This window comes from Geotrypetes seraphini, chromosome 6 (genome assembly GCF_902459505.1).
Source record: "Geotrypetes seraphini chromosome 6, aGeoSer1.1, whole genome shotgun sequence".
In the NCBI taxonomy this organism is placed as follows: Eukaryota; Metazoa; Chordata; class Amphibia; order Gymnophiona; family Dermophiidae; genus Geotrypetes; species Geotrypetes seraphini.
Window position 1 is genome coordinate 156,865,520 of NC_047089.1, and position 21,580 is coordinate 156,887,099.

Below are 21,580 nucleotides of genomic sequence, written 5' to 3' on the forward strand. Positions count from 1 at the left end.
CGAATGTTGCCCTGCTCTGCCCAATGTCTCCTGCCTGCTCACCTTGAATGCCGCCCTGCTCTGCTCCGATCGCCACCCTGCTCTTCCCCATCTCTCCTGCCTGCTACTTCTCTTCCCCGCACTGCGAGCCCGTGGTTTTAACCCACAGGTTTAAAGCGGGTTAAAACCATGGGCTCACTTGTCTACAAAAATAAAAAAAAGTTAAAACAACAAAAAAAATTGCGGCCCCGAATACACCTTTCTGCCTGCCTGCCCCGACTCTCCCACCCTTTCCCACAGTGCACGGGCTCCTTAAAAAAATTTTAAAATATCTATGCCAGGCCTGGAGGACCAGCGCATGTGCAGGCCATCTACAGATGGTCTGCACATGAGCTGGGACTGCTATTGAGCGATCCGGGCAGGCAAGCAGTGTTTCCTGAATTTATCGGACCTGCCTGGATCGGGCCCAATCAGGCAGGTTTGTGAATCCTTACCATGTGGGCCCAATCTTGCTGCCTCTGCCAGGGGGACCCGATCTTGCTGCCTCTGCCAGTGTGTTTACTGTTAAATTTATTGGAAAATCTGAGTTTGTGGGACCAAGGAACAGATTAATCCAGTTTCTGGCTTGAGAAACATTACCTAAAGCTAAATCTTTTTAAGTCCAAAGCTATCTGGAAAACTGAAAGCTAGCCAACCCCAAAAATTGCCCCTCAATTATTAGGGCATACTTTGTCAATAGTGTCCATTATCAAAATGTTAGCTAGAATTTTTGATTCTACTGTGTTAACACTTGAGACACATAATTAATCAATGATTGCAGGAATACGTGTATTTGAAGATGTTATTTCTAATGGTAAACTGCTTGATTTTTCACAGTTACAACATAAATATGGCCTCAATAAATCACAAAGTTTTAGATAGATGCAACTGAAGCAGGCCATTCAGGTGGGGTTCCCTAAATGGAAAAATCTTAATAATCAATATAGTTTGGAATTCTTGTGCTTTCAGGTAGACTTCCTGGGACATCAGGCTGCTCAGTGGTACAAATTAATATCTGGATTTATGAATAAAAAACCAAAGACTGGTCTTCGGGACATTTGGAGCATTGAGATTAAGCATCAAATTACTGCATCTCAATGGCCACAAATTTGGTCTTGGAGGATGAGATGTACAGTGTCTGCATCTATGAGACAAACATGGTTTTTCCTGTTGCATAGAGCATTCTGGACCCCTGTTCGTTTACAAAAATTAGATAGCTCTAAGTCTAATAGATGTTGGCATTGTCATCTTGAAGCAGGGACTTTAGATCACCTATTATTCTATTGTCCATTTATTTTGGCTTTTTGGAAATCAATATGGGGCCAAATAAATTGTTAGAAAATCATGTGGCATTATCATATGATACAGTATTATTTGGCATGTCTATGAGGGCTGAGAGCCAAATATCTTCCAAAAATAATAAACTTTTACTTATTTTAACAGGAGTCACCATACAACAAATAACATGTAATTGGAAAAATTGGAACAGATTGAACTTCAGTTTTTGGTGGAATTCAGTGTGTCATATTTACAAAATGGAAAGAAAGTTAGCTATTCAGAAAGGGAATTTTAATAAATTGCAAATTATTGCAATGAATAAGTATCATTTTCCCTGATTAGTACAAATGAAATAATAGGGAGGGGGTGGATTTTCAAGGGATGGGAGGGAAAGGGATAAATTCTATTTAATATGAAGAATTGTAGAATTTCAAGTGATGTATTTAAGTTAAAATGTTGTTATTTTTTGATGCACTTGTTGTAAGTTATAAAAATGAATAAAGAATTTGGAAAAAAAAAATTAATCAATTATCCAGAACTGCAGTTAAGATCTATATGTTACTTTATTTTAAGCAGTCACTATATATGTTTAAATTTTTTACTGATTTTAATGCTGTAACAAACAACAAATATTATTACAATCCCAACAAGCATCAACAGTAGCCAGATACCCTGTAAACTTATACATTAGTCTGACAATATCCAGAACCTTCACACCAAAGCCTAACTGAACCCTAGTCTAATGGTCTTCTGAAGAGAGGTTTCTCAATTCTTCACTCCTGACTCCTTTCTATTTCCTTTCTGTACCTTAGCACTAGTGGCTCTTCAGCACAGCATTCATTTCTGTTTTGAGTGTGTAGTACTTAATTTTTATAAGGGGAGCTCTTCAGCTCGTAAAAAAAAAAAAAAAGAGAGAGAGAGAGATTCTTCCCTTGTTCATAGCAGGAAGCTGATTTTCCTTATCTCTATTGGAATAGATTGTGTTCCAGCTAGCACTTGTAATCATGCTTCCTGTGCCTTTTCTGTGTTGACAAGGTCATTGTGTTTCGTTCTGATTCATATCAGTTATTGGTAGACAAGAACATTCTTCTTATTTAAGCTGAGCATTCTATGAGTGTTTGTAACTATATAATCAATTCCTTTTATTTCCAAGTTGCAGGCACTACAAAGCCTTGCCTCTGTTTAAAGTTTTGAGGGGTTTTTTTTAGGAGATTTACTGGGTTGTATGTCAGCCCTACTAGCTTTGCTGCTTTCTGAATCTAGGAAGCTAGGTTAGATCTTGCAGCTTGAGAAGCCTGCCCTTTTTTCTGGTGGCTCCATCTTTTGCATGTTTCACTACTACTTGGGTAGACCAGTCTCTATTTTATGTAGTAATAGGGAAGGGGTAAAATGCAGACCTGACGGACCTCGCGGATCTAAACCCGCAAGGCCTTAAAAATATGAGGTCCGTGTCCGTGCCACTTGTAGTTTCTTTCTCTGACAGATCTCGATGAGATTTTAGCGCTGACGGATCCGTCTCAGCATAGGGAGGGAAATCAGCGCTAAAATCTCATCGAGGTCTTGAGGCCCGCGTTTTACCCCTTCTCCAAGAAAAGCAGAGCAGAGGGGTACATCGAACAATTCAGAGGAAGGAAAGCAGCCGAGGCTCTGCCTCATGCCTTCGATCCTCAGACTGAACCCCAGCAGCACCCAGCAATGTTTGGAGACTTCTTTTCCATAACGCACGTCCGAAACCTATGATCCCGCTCTCTTGGCTTCTGCTCTGCCGCTTCAGCACTAGTCTCCGTCTCTGACAGACCTCGATGAGATTTTAGCGCTGACGGATCCTAATACTTTTCCCTCCCTATGCTGAGACGGATCCGTCAGTGCTAAAATCTCATCGAGGTCTGTCAGAGACAGAAACTACAAGTGGCAAGGACACGGACCTCAGATTTTTAAGGCCATGCGGGTTTAGATCCGCGAGGTCCATCAGGTCCGTGAGGTCCGCGTTTTACCCCTTCCCATAGTAATAGCCCCAGCCCCTGTTATAGCTAGGCATCTTCCAGTTATAAACTATAGCTCGTGAACTACAGTTGGCACATAGGTAGCCATACTTGCATTTCTTTTTGGCTCTGCTGGGCTCTGATCACCTGCAGCTGCTGGCTGTGTGTGCCTCAGCAATGTATCATACAATACAAAGGAAAAACACAACTCCACGGGCGAACTATAAAACCAGAAAAAAAGTGGGGAAGGGACACAGGTCAAACCACTATGTGGACAAATATGTTTATTTAAAATATCAAACAAATTTCAATTAAAATCAAACAAATATATAGATAAAATGTGGCAGGTATATAAAGTCCTTTGTAATAAAACATATACTGGACCCCAACACGGTCCATATTTTGGCTACAATGGCCTTCTTCAGGGGTGTAAAAAGTAGCCTAAAAGAACAGAACAATAAAGATACAGGTAAATATAAATGTAAAATGTACTGGAGGTTAAACCTTGAGAAAAAGTGAAGGTGTACACTTAAAGGATATTGCATAAAACATAAATATAATTGGAAATTTAAATAACATAAAAATGTCAGCATAAATAAACATTATAAACAATGAATTATGACATATAAAAGCCATAAATATGTAAACATTGTATTGTGGCCAGGCCTGTCCCTGAGTAGGTGGGAAAGCCTGGCTCGGACCACAAGCAAGAATTTTGAAACGCCTTTTATATGGTTGTATGAAGGAAAACCCGGATGCCGGATTTCTGGAAAACAGTATCAGGTTTATTAATGTCCCAAATCAAAATAGGGGAAAAAAAACCTTCACAATTGGGTTTAGATTCCCTTAGGTGCTTCCTGCACTCTGGTATAGCTCAGTCCAGGTGAGTCATATGGGCTTTGACTGAGGAATGGGATTGCCCATCTTTATCCAACAAAATATAATTCAAACTCAAAACTTTACATTAGTCCAGTGCTCTCCTGGTCTCATATCCCCTCTAGGAATTATCGGTCTCTCAGAACTACAGCCCCTTTATATCTTTATAGCTGAGCTCGGCTTATGCTAGCCTTTTCACATCTCAGCTCCTTCTGTATTTACACAAGCTTTTCTCACCTAATTAGGCAGGGCTGCCTTAGCTCTGCCTGCCACGATGCTTTGGCTTCAGTGTGAAAAAAAAACACGGAAAACTTTCTTCATGCAATCAGCTGAGGACTCACACACAGTGCCCTCCCAGGTCCATGTCCTCTTCACTTATACTATCCCCAGGGACACTACACATTTCCCATTCACCCTCATGGGAACTCTGGCTTTCCATTTCTGCATCCCATCCCCCTTCCTGCATGTCTGCAAGTATTGCATGTTGGAAACAGAAACCCGAGGTACAACTATACGATGGGAGGGATATTATTAAATGAGAGTAACCAAGAAAGGGACTTGGGGGTAATGGTGGACATGACAATGAAGCCGACGGCACAGTGCGCAACAGCCGCTAAGAAAGCAAATAGAATGCTAGGCATAATCAAGAAGGGTATTACAACAAGGACAAAATAAGTTATCCTGCCATTGTATCGGGCGATGGTGCACCCGCATCTGGAATACTGCGTCCAATATTGGTCTCCGTACCTTAGGAAGGATATGGCGTTACTCGAGAGGGTTCAGAGGAGAGCGACACGCTTGATAAAAGGGATGGAAAACCTCTCATACGCTGAGAGATTGGAGAAACTGGGTCTCTTTTCCCTGGAGAAGAGGAGACTTAGAGGGGATATGATAGAGACTTATAAGATCATGAAGGGCATAGAGAGAGTAGAGAAGGACAGATTCTTCAAACTTTCGAAAAATAAAAGAACAAGAGGACACTTGGAAAAGTTGAAAGGGGACAGATTTAAAACGAATGCTAGGAAGTTCTTCTTTACCCAACGAGTGGTGGACACCTGGAATGCGCTTCCAGAGGGCGTAATAGGGCAGAATACAGTACAGGGGTTTAAGAAAGGATTGGACAATTTCCTGCTGGAAAAGGGGATAGAAGGGTATAGATAGAGGATTACTGCACAGGTCCTGGACCTGTTGGGACACCGCGTGTGCGGACTGCTGGGCACGATGGACCTCTGGTCTGACCCAGCAGAGGCATTGCTTATGTTCTTATGTTCTTATAAAACCTCTGCAGCATTTCCATGGGGATCATTTCCCAACCCTTCTCCCTGGGGCTTAAGCTGCCAGTCACTGTACCTCCCGAGTGTTGTCCTGCCTCTCCTTATGAGCTGGCTTCCTGCACCACGGTCCTGCTGGGTAACTTGTGAGAGCTGGCAACTCTCCTTATGAGCTGGCTTTCTGCACCACGGTCCTGCTGGGTAACTTGTGAGAGCTGGCAACTCCATGATTCGTTTGGCTTCTGTAATCAGGGCCAGCTGTGTCCTCCCCTTTCCACTCTAACTGACTTTGCCTTTGAGGCTTCCCAGCCTGCAAACTCCGTGGGCTGACTCCACCCCTTTCCAAATTGGTGTCAGGTTTCTCCCTGCCTTGGGGAAAAGAATGATAGGGGAAATTAGTGGTTTTCAGAGCCCTCCCCCTCTGGCTCTTGAGCTGTGCTGGGACCTGCCTTTTCTTGCATTCTTTGGGCTGAGCCAGCTGTTCTGGCTCTAGGCCGGGTTTTACAGAACCCTGTGCTGCATGTTGGGGAGTTTTAGCAGTAGTTTTCACTGTGACAGGAGCTTCCCTGTCACAGTATGTAATATGCACAAACACTGTGAACAAGCAATAAAATGAAACATGAATACAGTGGTACCTTGGAATCTGAACTTAATCCGTTCCAGAACCCCGTTTGAGTTCCAAGACAGATTTTTCCCTTTGAAAATAATAGACACTGGATTAATCTGTTCCTTGGTCCCACAAATTCAGATTTTCCAATAAATTTAACAGTAAACACACTGGCAGAGGCAGCAAGATTGGGCCCACACTGCAGAGACAGCAAGATCAGGTCCCCCTAACAAAGGCAGTAAGATCAGGTCCCCCTGGCAGAGGCAGCAAGATCAGGCCCATGTGGTAGAGACAAAAAGATTGGGTCCTCCTGGCAGAGGCAGTAAGATCGGGCCCATGTGGCAGAAACAGCAATATCGGGCCCCCACCGGCATACGCAGCAAGATCGGCAATGGCAACGGCAAGCGGTGCTCAACCCATAGCTTCCCTTCCAGGCAGAAACAGTGAAGTAGGCCGCTGTCCAGGCCTACCTCGGGATGGAGACCTCACACGCTATATACTGATTTCAATATATATGTATTTATTTAGTCAATCAATAACAGCTTACAGAAATAAAGCATTTAGTATATAGCGTAACAGAATGTGATCTTCAGGCCTGAGGATCCTCTGATGTCTGTTCTGTTCACTTCCTCCTAAAGGCCTGTTTTTATACATTTCTTGGTGGCCAACACCACATTGGTCTAAATCACCTGATACATCTTTATTGGCTATTTTCCTATGCATCACTACCTAACTAAACTCATTTATTGGCTGGTTTACTTGCATCATGATATACGTTTGCTCTGTTTACTGTAAGACCTAACCTTTTCCTGTAAATGCCTCTTCCTTATACCATATAAGCAATTCCGAGCATCAAACCCCCTCCCAGTTGTGGTGTCTTAACACATTTCTGGCATCTGGTGTTAGATGATAATTCTTGAGAATTCTATCTTCTGACCATGGGCTGTGTTCCTCTTTCTTGAGAATTCTATCTTCTGACCATGGGCTGTGTTCATCTTTGCATGATATCTGGCTGGGTGCGGCCCTAATGCCAAACCTCAGCATTAGGACCTGTTATTTTCTCTCAAGTTTCACTGACACTGTAGCTAACTTAGCTTAAAGACAGGGTATTTCCCCATCCTTGTATGCCTTCTGGTAAATGGTGTGAAATATCTTTTCACAGTTAATCTACTGTTTTTATCAGCTGCAGAGATAGATATCAGTTGCAGGGAGAGAGAGAGAGAAAAGTTTCTGTGAGCTCTGGTTGCCTTTTTATCCTACTTCACCTGTTCTATATCAGGACTTAAAAGGATTTTTCCATACCAGAATTTTCCAAGATCTTCCTTCTTTCCATCTCCCTCCTCCTCTCAACAGGAAGCTGCGTCAGAGGGGAAACTTTGGGCTGAGCAACGTTTGCAGTTCCTGTATGTTCAGATTCCAAAGCAGCGTTCAGATTCTGGGGCAAAATTTAATTTAAAAAAAGTTCGGATTCCAAGTTGTTCAAGTTCTGGGGCGTTCAGATTTTGCGGTACCACTGCACCATAAATGCCAAGACAATGCAAAAAAAGGGGGTAGGCAAGTCACAGAATGGATAAAACCAAACCTACCCAGTAGATGGCGCCAAATAACATACACTCAAGCAAAAACGAGGTTGCTAAAACATCTAATATAATAAAACGCTAGGCCGCGCATGTGCACTCCCATCGCGTGCATCCGTTTTCCGTGAGCTGTAGCGACCCGCAGGTAGGACTGCGCATGCGCGGCTTATGGTTCAGTTTCAGCATTGAATTGTAACTTTACCCCTCCAGCACAGTAAACACATCAGGGACGCGGCAGAGGAAATTAGACAAGTAGAAGACCCGAAGCAGCGTTTAGTGTGCCTGGGACGCTGTTGCTCCTGCCGGGTTTGTCAGCCTTGTAGTGGTGGGAGGGTCAACAGGGGTTTCAGTTGTGTCGGGTAGGGTCGTCGGGGGGGGGGGGAGGGTAGCCGCGGCTTTGAAAGACGGCGTTGAAAGACGGTTCAGTTTTTCGGTCTGGCCTGTCACCTGCTGCTCCTTGCTGTATTGTATTTTTTAGTTGAAACACGCAGCGGTGGCTCCTCTCACAAGCCTCTGCCGCGTCCCTGATGCGTTTACTGTGCTGGAGGGGTAAAGTTACAATTCAATGCTTAGAAATAAAGACAGAACCATGGAGAAAACATAGGGGAGGGAATAGTATAAACCTGAAAGGTGAGCACTTTGTCATTTAAGGGAAATTTAAAGATTAAAAGCATCTTTAAAAAGGAAGCTTTTTAGATTTTTTTTTAAATGGCTAAGATCTTTTTCCTCTCTAATGTATTGGGGCAAAGTATTCCAAAGTTGGGGGGGCCATCACTGAAAACATGTCATGTCTTCTAGTACCGATGACTTTCAAAGAAGGAACTGCTAAAAGCTTTTGACCAGCAGATCGAAGGGATTTATACTTCCGGGTTCAAACAAGGCTGTTTGAACATCGTTCTAACATTTCACACAAAAGACAGGTAGATATACTCACACGACATTGTGTTGAAAAAAAATCACTCTTTTGAGGAATTTAGGTGCTTTGTATTACATCATATTCCCCTTACAGCTCGTCGTGAGGATGTGAAAAGATTGTTATATCAAAGTGAACAGCGGTCTATTTTCTTTTTGAAAACTATCTGGCCTAATGGCCTAATCAGAAAGTAGAATGGTGTGCCTTCTACTGATGGTGAGATCATTGTTCTAGTAAATAAAGTTTTTTGACAGTGACCCCTATGAACCCGGAAGTATAAATTCCAGCGCCATTTTGAGCCGTGTGTGGACGAAGCAGGAGAGAATGTGATTGCCCTGACGCAGCCGTTGTTCCGCGATATGGACAATAGTTTGCCATACACTCATTATCTAAGCCTACTTTTTTCAAGATTGGTGTGACTGTCAATTGTTTACATCCTAAAGGAAAACATCCATTTTTAAGAGATTTGTTTATCATCTATGTTAGAGAATGACACATGGGAAAAATTTGTCACTGTCTCCACCCCATCCCTGTAAACTCAGTACCCATACCCGCCCTGTCCCCACGAGCTCGGTCCCTGTCTCCACCCTGTCCCCACAACCTCAGTCCACATCCTGTCCTCACAAACCATCTAATCCAGTGGTCTCAAACTCGTGGCCCGAGGGCCAAATGCGGCCCACCAGGTACTTTTTTGAGGCCCTCGGTATGTTTATCATAATCACAAAAGTAAAATAAAACAGTTTCTTGATCATATGTCTCTTTAGCTATAAATTACAAAATTATTAAGAAAGCCAAAAGGAAAGATTTATAAACTATAAAGAGTTTTACCTCATGCAAATTTGTCATTTCTTTAATAAGACATTAACTATTTTTTTCTGAGGCCCTTCAAGTACCTTCAAATCCAAAATGTGGCCCTGCAAAGGGTTTGAGTTTGAGACCACTAATCTAATCCCATCCACACAAGCCTCGAATAGTTTTATACCACACTTATTTTAATAAAGTATAAAAAGAAACAATATTCTGTACAATTGTCATTTTATAAATCAGAGTTCTGGCTGCAAAACTAGAGGAAGAGATCTTAAGCTGGTAGGGCTTTATTTATAAACGTTTATCAACACAGCTACAAATACTACTTTATCCTAAAGCAAAAATAAAGAAAAGAAATGGAATTTTTTTTCTACCTTTGCTGTCTGTTTTCTACTTTCCTCATCATCTCGCCATTCTCTTCCTTCCATCCACTGTCTGCCTTCTCTCTGCCTCTTCCATATGGCATCTACTCCATTTCTATGCCTCTACCAGAAACTATCTGCCTCTCCCTTCCATCTCTTCCTCCCCCCCAATTGGTCTGGCACCCATCTTCTTCCATCCACTTCCCCCATGGTCTGGCCTCTCTGTTTTCTTCCCTTTCATCTCTCACTCCCTTCCCCAGGTGGTTTTTAGCATCTCTCTCCTCCTCTCCCTCCCCCAATGCTCTCTCTCCTCTCCCTTTCCCTTCCTTTTCTTTTCTACTGGATTGTATGAGACCTCTTCTTCTCAATTTGTTTTCTACCTCTTGTCTACTTTCTTACTTTCCAGTCATCAATTTCCCTTTCATTGTGTCTATATACAGCTTGCCACCTCTTTCCCTCACCCCTTCCGGTTTCACTAACTCTGTCCTCGTCCCCCCAATCCTGCATGTGCCCTCCTTCCATCCAGTATGTGCTCTCTCTCCCCACTTCCCTTCAGTGTCTGCTCCCCTCTCTCCTCCTCACTTACATGCAGCATCTGTTTCTCTCTCCCCTCCCCTCTCTCTCCACTTCCCTTCAGTGCCACTCAATCTCTTCCCCTTCTTGGGACATCTCCCTCCCTTCCTGTCACCTTCATGGGCACTTTTCAGAATCAAAGTTTTCTCTCTCCGAGCTGCTTGGACGCCAAAGCCTTCTCATAAATCGCATGTGACTGCTAGTGCTGCCCGATTCAGAGAAAAATATTTCGATTCAATTTGATTCGATTCACCCTGTTGAATCAATTTTTTGATTCGATTCACTGATAATGACACAGCTTTTTAAGTTTAAACATTTTATTTAACCAAGGCAATATCATATAAAAAATTCCCAGCTTCCATTCCCAGCTCCCAGACTCACCAGCCCCCTGCCAATTCCCAGCTTCCATCCCCAGCCCCCCAGCCTCACCAGTCACCCTGCTGATTCCCAGCTTCCATCCCCAGCCTCCCAGACTCACCAGTCCCCTGCCGATTCCCAGCTTCCATCCCCAGCCAAGACTCACCAGCCCCCCTGCTGATTCTCAGCCCCCCCTGCCAATTCTCAGCCCCCCCTGCTGATTCTCAGCCCTCCCTGCCGATTCTCAGCCCCCCTGCTGATTCTTAGCCCCCCTGCCGATTCTCAGCCCCCCCTGCCGGTTCATACACTTACTCGACTGGATGTGGAATCACGGGGAAGAGAGTAGAAATGCAGAGAGAGAGCCAGCAAAAAATACCGTTTGCTTCTGAGGTCCGCTGCACGAGGTCTGCTTGCTCCCCCCTCAACGCTTCCACATCCTTTCGTTTCTTCTGATGTAACTTCCGGTTTCGCAAAACCGGAAGTTACATTAGATTGGAACAAGTCTGGTGGCAGGCGATGAAAAAAATAATGAACTTCAATCGGGGCTGAATCGGCAAGTCCAGTTTATCACAAAATCGAACCGATTCGAATCGGTGAACTGATTCGAATTGTGAATCGGGCAGCACTAATGACTGCTCCATAACTTCCTGTTTTCACCTGGATGGCTTATATCAGAGGAGATATTTTGGAGCAGTCATACACGACTTGTGAGAAGGCCATGGTGTCCGGGCCATTTGGAGAGAGAAAACTCTGAAAAGTGCAAGGAAAGGTGAGGGGAAGAGAAAGAGATGGCCTGGTGAGGAGAAGAGATGCCCATACCATGGTGATCAGAAGGGAGGGGGCTACTGGACCATGCGATCATGAAGGCTTCTGACTGAGAGGAGTGGGAAGGGAGGAAACGCGCGGAAGATACTTTACTGTGGGATCAAGACTATTTTCCGCTCCATGGGGCAGTGAATGGCCTTGTCCCTGTACCCACGGCTACCAGACTTTTTTTTGCCCTTTTCCTGCGGCTAGCCATGGGTAACAGTCACCATGTCTAATCTGTGTAAAATAATGCCCAATATGTTTCACCAATAAATGCAAAATACCAGTATTGCATGAATCAAGTATCGCTCGTGTAGGAGTAATTGTCCTAATCACCCTAAATAGTTCCTCTTCTGAAACTGGCATAAAAGAATTCCAAGATCTACCATCTCACATCTACCTGTTCCACATCCAATCCATTATACTCTTCTCCCTCATTCTTTAACTTGCTTTCCAAATAGGATGCATACTCATTGCCATTTGGTTTATGTTCATCACTAGTAAAATTCCTTACTTAATAGGGAGATAAAACTTAATCTTCTGTGACAGAAATAACTATATAATATTGTAATCACAGCTATAGTCTCTTGTTAATAATATTGCTTTCTTTAATTTATTTTAAATATTATTGTGAAGTGCTCAGACCAAGTAACCCAAAATATAGTGAAGTCACTACAATGAGGTTAACAAGGGGACCATCATCGCCTTCACCTGTCCCCTGCCCTCCCTACGTGACCACGAACTAATACAGATCAGCTAGATGTACTTATCTGAATAGGGGGGTAGTTGGTTTCGTTAATTCTCATTGGTGACTGTATACCAATAAAATTTATGTGTTCCGTTAAAATCCTAGAACTGTTCGTTCATTCTTCCAATCCCGTCCCCCCGACTCGAGTTTCACCTCTTCATCAGGGAGGGCCACTGAGGAAAAATCAAACCACGATCAAAAATCACAACTCAAACCTTTTAAAACATAGTGTAAAAATTAATTAGATTATGCTTATAAGTGCAGAGTACTATCAGGTAAATCCCAGTGTATTAACTTAATCTTGATTTTAAAGCTCTTAAAATTCCTATATTACCTGGTGAAGGCTCACTGAGATCAGGCTCACTCAAAGCAAACGGGCCAATTGAATCTGTCTGCTCAGCTTGTGAATTTTATAAGGGAGAGTAACTGGAAGATCCAGCCCAACCAACAACCGGAAATAAACACTGAATTCAATTGAATTCACTAAACGAAGGGTAATACTTTTAAACGGCTAGCCAATCTATGTCTAAATTTAAACCCTTTGGCGCCAGGGTCTGCCAATTATATATGAAGCGTTGCTCTTTTTGTATTAGTGCTTTGGATATGTCGCCCTCGGTATTGTGTGTTTGGATCAATACTGTGTATTTCAGATCTTCTAATGAGTGTGACTGCTCCAGCCAATGGGAAACCAGAGGGGCGGAGATTCGATTTGTCCTGATGTTGCTTAAATGTTCTATGACCGAGTTTTGATCATTCGGATCGTTTGTCCTATGTATATTTTTCTGCATGGACACTGTATATAATAAATCACCCCTCTGGATTCGCAATTGGTCCCTGTATTCAAGATGAAATGACGTCCCCCAGTGCACGGTATTTCCACAAAAGTAGCTTGCAATATATAACGGCAGACCCTGCATTTGCCGCAGGGCTTATGGGAAGGCTTAGACACCGATCTCTGGTTATGCAAATTATGTTTTAACTGTTCACCCAAATTCTTTGCTCTTGAAAAGGCAAATTTGGGCAACTTTTGTAATATTGGATAATACTGTAGTATTGCCCAGTGCTTCAAAATAATATGTTTTACCGGGATTACAAAAAAGAAGCGTTACGTCAATTACAGGATAACTCATATTACACATTATTAACACAGGATCCAACAACCGAAATTAAACAAAAAATCGATAGGCTATTGCACTCTGCTAAAATAGAACAAATTTTATCTCCTAAAGAAATGAGATTCCTTACTAACGATTTCCCCAGGATCCCCAAAATCCATTTCATACCCAAGATTCACAAATCTGACAGGACACCCCCGGGACGTCCGATAGTAGTGGGGATAGGGTCGGTGTTAGAACCCATTTCCCAGTATCTGGATAGTCAACTGAAACATCTGGTTCCTCATGCTGAGTCATACATCAAGGATTCAACCCACTTTTTGCAATTTATTGAACAGTGTTCTGAACAGACATTGAGAAATAGTATTCCTACCGGGCAATTTCTCCGTATTCGGAGAATTTGCTCGGAGGAATCGGATTTCGATAAAGAGGCTAATGAAATGTATACCAGATTCACACAAAGAGGGTATCCTGGGAAAATCATTAGAAGGGCATGGAAAAGAGCTAAAAACTGCCACCGCCCCTGGTTAATGTTAAAAGATCAAAACAAACAACGAGACCAAGATATTGTTTGCGTTATGCCTTACACCAATCATAGTAACGCCATAAAACATATTATTTTGAAGCACTGGGCAATACTACAGTATTATCCAATATTACAAAAGTTGCCCAAATTTGCCTTTTCAAGAGCAAAGAATTTGGGTGAACAGTTAAAACATAATTTGCATAACCAGAGATCGGTGTCTAAGCCTTCCCATAAGCCCTGCGGCAAATGCAGGGTCTGCCATTATATATTGGAGGCTACTTTTGTGGAAATACCGTGCACTGGGGGACGTCATTTCATCTTGAATACAGGGACCAATTGCGAATCCAGAGGGGTGATTTATTATATACAGTGCCCATGCAGAAAAATATACATAGGGCAAACGATCCGAATGATCAAAACTCGGATCATAGAACATTTAAGCAACATCAGGACAAATCGAATCTCCGCCCCTCTGGTTTCCCATTGGCTGGAGCAGTCACACTCATTAGAAGATCTGAAATACACAGTATTGATCCAAACACACAATACCGAGGGCGACATATCCAAAGCACTAATACAAAAATAGCAACGCTTCATATATAATTGGCAGACCCTGGCGCCAAAGGGTTTAAATTTAGACATAGATTGGCTAGCCGTTTAAAAGTATTACCCTTCGTTTATTGAATTCAATTGAATTCAGTGTTTATTTCCGGTTGTTGGTTGGGCTGGATCTTCCGGTTACTCTCCCTTATAAAATTCACAAGCTGAGCAGACAGATTCAGTTGGCCCGTTTGCTTTGAGTGAGCCTGATCTCAGTGAGCCTTCACCAGGTAATATAGGAATTTTAAGAGCTTTAAAATCAAGATTAAGTTAATACACTGGGATTTACCTGATAGTACTCAGCACTTATAAGCATAATCTAATTTAATTTTTACACTATGTTTTAAAAGGTTTGAGTTGTGATTTTTGATCGTGGTTTGATTTTTCCTCAGTGGCCCTCCCTGATGAAGAGGTGAAACTCGAGTCGGGGGGACGGGATTGGAAGAATGAACGAACAGTTCTAGGATTTTAACGGAGCACATAAATTTTATTGGTATACAGTCACCAATGAGAATTAACGAAACCAACTACCCCCCTATTCAGATAAGTACATCTAGTTGATCTGTATTAGTTCGTGGTCACGTAGGGAGGGCAGGGGACAGGTGAAGGTGATGATGGTCCCCTTGTTAACCTCATTGTAGTGACTTCACTATATTTTGGGTTACTTGGTCTGAGCACTTCACAATAATATTTAAAATAAATTAAAGAAAGCAATATTATTAACAAGAGACTATAGCTGTGATTACAATATTACATCACTAGTAAAAAAAATTTTCATGTTGCTAAATACCTTACAGACTGAAACAATTCTCTAGGTCTATTTTGAGCTAATTTTATCTGGTCTTGGAAAAACTTAGATCATTCATTTTCACACAGAGATTTATACTCCAAGGGCCTAATACAATAACTTTCATAATCTTCTCTCTCCTTTGTCCTCCATTATCTCTCAGATTTTCTAAGCTTGTCTAACTTCTATTATGGCAGACGAGCTCCATGGACATGAAACATAAGTATCTCAAACCTGTACTATCTTTTCTGGTGCTATCATATCTAATGCTGTTATTAGAGTGGAGACCGAATGATCATTTACCGTCCTCTCCTCATCAATAGACAGATTTGGTTACCTGTTTTTTGAAATATCAATAAACTTTCATGGGAAAAAAAAAAAAAGATTTAGTTGTCAGACATTTAGTAATTCTTAAACCTCAAATCTCAGCTTTATCAATATATTTTTCTTATCCTCCTTAACCCTATTTAATGAACACAATACAAAGGTCAATATAAAATGATCTGTCCATACAACCTCATCTTGCCTGTGGCCACTTCACCCAAGCCTTTAATACATAGGGTAATTGACTATACACTCATTCTGCACCAGGACTAGCTCACCACACATACTAAACCTTGTTTAACTGTATAAACAACCTGCCTTGAGTTTAGTCTCCATCTGTTTATCCCAAAGCGCTCTGTCCCATCCCACCCATCTTGTCCCTATCTAATATTTGCATTTGACCCCTTCAGCTATAGGATAAGCTGTATTATAGAAAAGCTTTAGCATAATATCTATGTTATTTGAATGTTTTGATTTGTGCTCATTAGATGCTTCATAAGTGTTGTTTCCTGTTTAGTATTATACCGTAGCTCTATTTTTTGAATTTCAGTGCTAAGTATTTTTTTAAAAACTATTTCATGATAGTCCTGTTATTAAGTTTCAATTTATTGATTTAAACTTTACCTCATTCATTGATCTGTGTATATTTTTGGTCTTTTTACTACTGTTATGCTGTTAACAAAATTGTAAATTTTATGTTGAATTATACCTCCTGTATACTGCCTTGGGTGAATCTCTTCATAAAAGCAGTTAATAAACCCCAATAAACAAAATATATTGCACAGCTTTACCATTGACTGCCAGTGTGGTGAAGTTTCAACAGCTGTCAAAACAGTGTTATGGCAGCAGCATTGCTATCACAGAGTCATCAGCAGTCAGCTGTTTGGTTGCATCAATGATTGGCTGTGTGGCACAGCAGGCATTTAGGTGCAGCTCCATGATCCAGTGGTATGTGTATGCGATGAGTGTCTTCCTGCTTGAGCACAAGAACTTAAGTTTCCACTTATGGTATGGAGGTTTCAGATGTAGGGCTCTGCAACATCATGCTCAACTGTAAGGCACAGTGGCATCTCTGGTCACCTGGCTGATACATACTGTATTTTTCATGCCATAAGACGCACCTGACCATAAGATGCACCCTAGATTTAGAGGAAGAAAACAAGAAAACTCCCCATTCTGAACCAAATTCTCCCTGCCAGACTCTGCACCCTGTCCCCTCTCTGGTGATCTAGTAGTAGGCAGGGACATGGCAGATAGGCTTAGTGGCCTAGTGGCAGGCAGGCCGTCCTAGTGGGAGGCAGGCCGTCCTAGTGGCCTAGAGGCAGGCAGGCCAGCCGGCCTAGTGGCAGGAAGGCCTAGTGGGCTAGTGACATGCAGCCAGGCCTAGTGGCCTAGTAACAGGCAGGTCCCCCACCCCGAAGCAAGCAGGCAGGCAAGGCCCCCCAATGTGTACAATCTTTCTTCCCTTTTCACTATCCATGTGTACCATTTCCTCCCCTTCCATTAAGTATCACATCTCTGTATCTTTATTCTTCCCCTTTCCAGTATTATTCCATGTCCCTGTCCCTATGCTCCTTCCTCCTTCAGCATTTCTTTGCTCTGTCCCTTTCCCTCCCCATGTCAAGCTTCATTTCCTTCCTTCTGTACTTCTCATTCCTACTCCCCACCCAAGGCAGGTAGACAGGGCACCCCCCCCCCCCCGAGGCAAGCAAGCAAGCAGGCAGAGCCCCTTGTACCCCCTCCAAACTCCCCCCTACCTTATTTTAGTTCCTCTGGCAGTCCTGCCCTTCCCTCCGGCTGACTCCTGAACTAGCAGCAACAGCGTCAGAGCGGGTAAAAGGCAGGCGTGAGCTTTTTGTGCTCCTGCCTTGTCCCGAGTCACTGTGTGAATGGCTGCCGTCAGTTCTAACGGGACATGGGATGTCGACACGGGACAAGGCAGGAGCGCGAAAAGCTCACGTCTGCCTTTTACCTGCTCTGATGCTACTACAGCTAGTTATGGAGTCAGCCGGAGGAAAGGGCAGGACCGCTGGAGGAACTAAATAAGGTAACAGGGAGTGTGGTGGGTGGGTATTCGCTCCATAAGACATACCCTTATTTCCACCCCTGTTTGGGGGTGGAAAAAGTGCGTCTTATGGAGCAAAAAATACGGTAAGTGGATGCTGTATAAAACAGCAGCATAAAAGGCCAGCCAAAGAAGCATCTCTGGAGTTACTCAGTGGCTCAAGCAGCTGGCTGTATGCCACAGCTGCTTCTGTGGCCAGTTGCATAGCACACCATCCACTGCCACAGCTGTGGTACTACAGAGTCTTCTGTGGACACCTGTGTGGAGACCTATGCAACCACTTAAGTTCTCCAGAGATACCAGCAGCTGCTGGGATGGTACAGAGGCATCTGCAGACACCTTTGTGGGGTGCAGCATCAGCAGCCAAATATATGATATAGGAATATTAACGGTCAGCTCTGTGATAGTGCTACAGTTTCAACAGTGGCTATGTGTTTCTGAATGGTGTGCCTCATTGGCTAATATTGTGGCAGTCAGTTCTGTGGCACAGATATGCTCGTACCCTTCTCCATAGTGCTGTGATAATGACATTTGACTCGACACAGCTTCAGGGGCACCCAATCTTATTTCTCTTAGCTACAGTAGTAACCTTTAAATTCAGCTACAATGTTAGCCTGTGCTGTGCAATGGGATTGCAACACCTACCACTCCTATCATGAACATAAGAATAGCCATACTGGGTCAGACCAATGATCTATCTAGCCCAGCATCCTGATTCCATCAGTAGCCAATCCAGGGCACAAGTACCTGGCAGAATCCCAAATAGTAGCAAGATTCCATGCTACCAATTCCAGGGCAAGCAATGGCACCCCCCCCCCCCCCCCCCACTCTCCCCCATGTCTATATCAAAAGCAGACTATGGACTATTCTTCTAGAAACTTGTCCAAACCCTTTTTAAATCCAGATATGCTAACCACTAATTGATGACTTTAAAAAATATTTCCTCCTCTTTGTTATAAAAGTACATTACATTACATTAGGGACTTCTATTCCGCCTATACCTTGCAGTTCAAGGCGGATTACAAAAGAGCTAACTGAACATTTCCAGTGAAGTTACAACAGTTTTGGGGTGGGTTTTTTTTGGAGAGGTACCTGGATTAATTCCGGAAGAACTTGCAAATTGGATATTAAATTGACTGTACGTTACTTTGTGATATAACAAATAGATTACAGTTAGAGTACAAATAAGATTACGTTACATTTCAGGGATCTGAATACTTGGTTGGTGTTTTGGGGAGGAAGAGATTATTTAAGTGGAGGTTTTGGGGAGAATTTATCTAGGAGGAGGGGGAAGGCAGGGACGCAGGCAGTGACATACATGCTGCGTACCTGACCCGGAACCTTCGATGTCAGAATTGATGTCAGAGGGAAGGCTTGTGGGCCAGCCATATGCAGTGTGTGAATCGCTGCACGCGCCGTCCCTGCACAGAGTTGCTGCTGGGGGAGGATGGAGCAAGTCTGGCTCCAACAAAGTAACAGGGTCGGCTTCAAGGGTGGGGGGTAATGTGGCAGGCAGGGAAGGATCCCTGACAGTGGCTTCAGCAGGAGGTGGGTAGGCAGGGATCCCCGGCGGTGCCTGTGACTTTTGTGGACAGGTCGGCTTTGGGGGAGGGAGGTCCCCAGCGTGCAACTTAATTTTGGGACAAAGCTGGAAGGCAGGGAGGGGAGGGGGCATGAACACGACACAGAAGGAAGGGAATGGGCATGAACATGGGATAGAGGGGAGGGAATAGAAAGGGAAAATTGATGGGCATGTGTGTGTGAGAGATGGTGCACATGGGGAAAGGAAAATTGGGCATAGAGAGGAATGAGGTAGAGATGAATGGGGAATAAAAGGATGAGAGGGAGAAATGTTGGATATGGTGGTGGAGAGGGCAGATTGAAGGGGATGCAAGGGAGTGGAATGTTGGACATAGTGATGGAGGGAGAAATGTGGTATTGTGCTGGAGAGGGGTGATAGGAGAAATGGGCATGGGGCTGGTGGGCAGTGCTGAAAAATGCTGCACATGATCTGGGGGATGAGAGAGGGAGAAATGTTATATGTGGCAGTAGAGGGAGCGGGAGAGATGCCTGGATCTAAGACATATGGAAAGTGAGAGGGAGACATATTGCCAATAGAGGTGGAAGAGAGAGGAAGAAAAGTTGGACTCATGGAGGGACAGAGAGAGAGAGAGATTTTGGTTGGGGAAAGGAATGGGGTCCAGAGGAGAGGAAGTGTGCAGGAGGCAGAAAGAAATAAATATTGGATGCATAGTCAGAAGGAAATGCAAACAGAGACTCATGAAATCACCAGACAACAAAGGTAGAAAAAATGATATTATTTCCAATTTAGTGATCGAAATGTGTGTTTTGAGAATTTATATCTGCTGTCTATATTTTGCACTATATTTGTCTATTTTTCTATAGTTATTACTGAGGTGACATTGCATATTTTAAAGTCATCTGCCTTGACCTCTTTGAAAAAAAAACCCCTGAATATTAATGATAACTAACATTTTCTCTGTGTAGTGTGCTTTGTGAGTTAAAAAAAAAAAAAAAAATTTGTAGTTACCATTATGTATTAATAAGATTATATTGTGTGTATATGAAAAATGGATGGAAGAAATTCCATGACAATTAGTACTATAATTATGGGGGTGGGGTCAGGAGCGAAGCTTGGCCGGAGGTACTCGGTTGATATTTGTTAGGCTTAGGGGGTATTTGGCTTGAAAAAGTTGAGAAACACTGCTCTAAATCATCTTCCATCCATGGAAGTGTTTACTTTACTGAGCAGCAGTTTCTCATCAGTATGTTGTTTCCCTTATTGCTGAAATTAAGCCTCCTTTTCTCATTAGTTTCTGTTTACTGTTTATTTTAAAATTTGTTATACCGCCTAATCAGGTTTCTAGACGGTGTACATTAGTCAAAAAAACATTCAAGTTAAACATATTTGGGGATACAGTTAACTAAACAGACTTATACAAAAGGAGAGAAAGGGTCGAACTACAGTCTTATAGGAATGAAATACTGAAGGAGAGAACAAAAGGTAGGGGAGAGGCTTAAAGAAAGGGGCTCAAATTGTCCTTAGAAGGGCGATTGCGGCTCTCGAGGACTGGAATTGCCGACCCCTGGTCTAACTTAACAAATGTCCAAACCTTGCTTACTGCTTTTCTTCAGTCGACACATACCTGTAGTGATGCTTCAAACTCTTCAGCAGCCTTGTTGACTGTCTGGTGTATGCACATTCTTTGTATACTGATATGCTTCAGTTTCTACACATGGTGTTATTTCTTACCCTGTTCATTTGGGCTGCATATCTTCTTTTGATGCCAATTCTGGGGTTATCTTTTATTGCCTTAGTTAGAACTGGAGGCTGATCCTGGCCCTCCCACCTTTCTGATTCTCCCTTGTAGATAGGAATTCTTTCCTTTTTTGCTATGTGGGCCCAGGGCTCCTGTGCTGGTTCATGTTTGGATTCTATGTCAGAATACAGTTCTTTGGAAAACTAGGTATTTCTGGCACCTCACAATCCACCAATCTAACCATGTTTCAACTTTTAGATCTCAAAATCATTCCTTGCATTTAAGATAGCATTTCTAATTTACAGCTTCCAATTTTTTTCATTAGTTCTGGAATCTGTAACACCTCTAAGCCCATAGAGGGGAAATGTCATAGGGTGATTCTTTGTCTTGATTTCCTATTGCCACTTGTTGGACACTGCTTTGTTACAATCTAGTAGGTTGGAGTGGTCTGGTATGGGAGGAAAAACGATCTTACCTGAAATTTTTCCTTCCTTTAGTCCTACCAGACTAGTCCAGAGCCCCACCCTGATTGATAGGTTGAATTTTTTTTCTATATCGTATTCCTTCCTATTGGTCTTCATTGATAGATTTCATGTTTCATCATTTCAAGCTTCTTTAACATAAGAACATAAGAATAGTTTTACTGGGTCAGACTAATGGTCTATCTAGCCCAATATTCTGTCTTTATGGTGGCCAATTCAGGTCA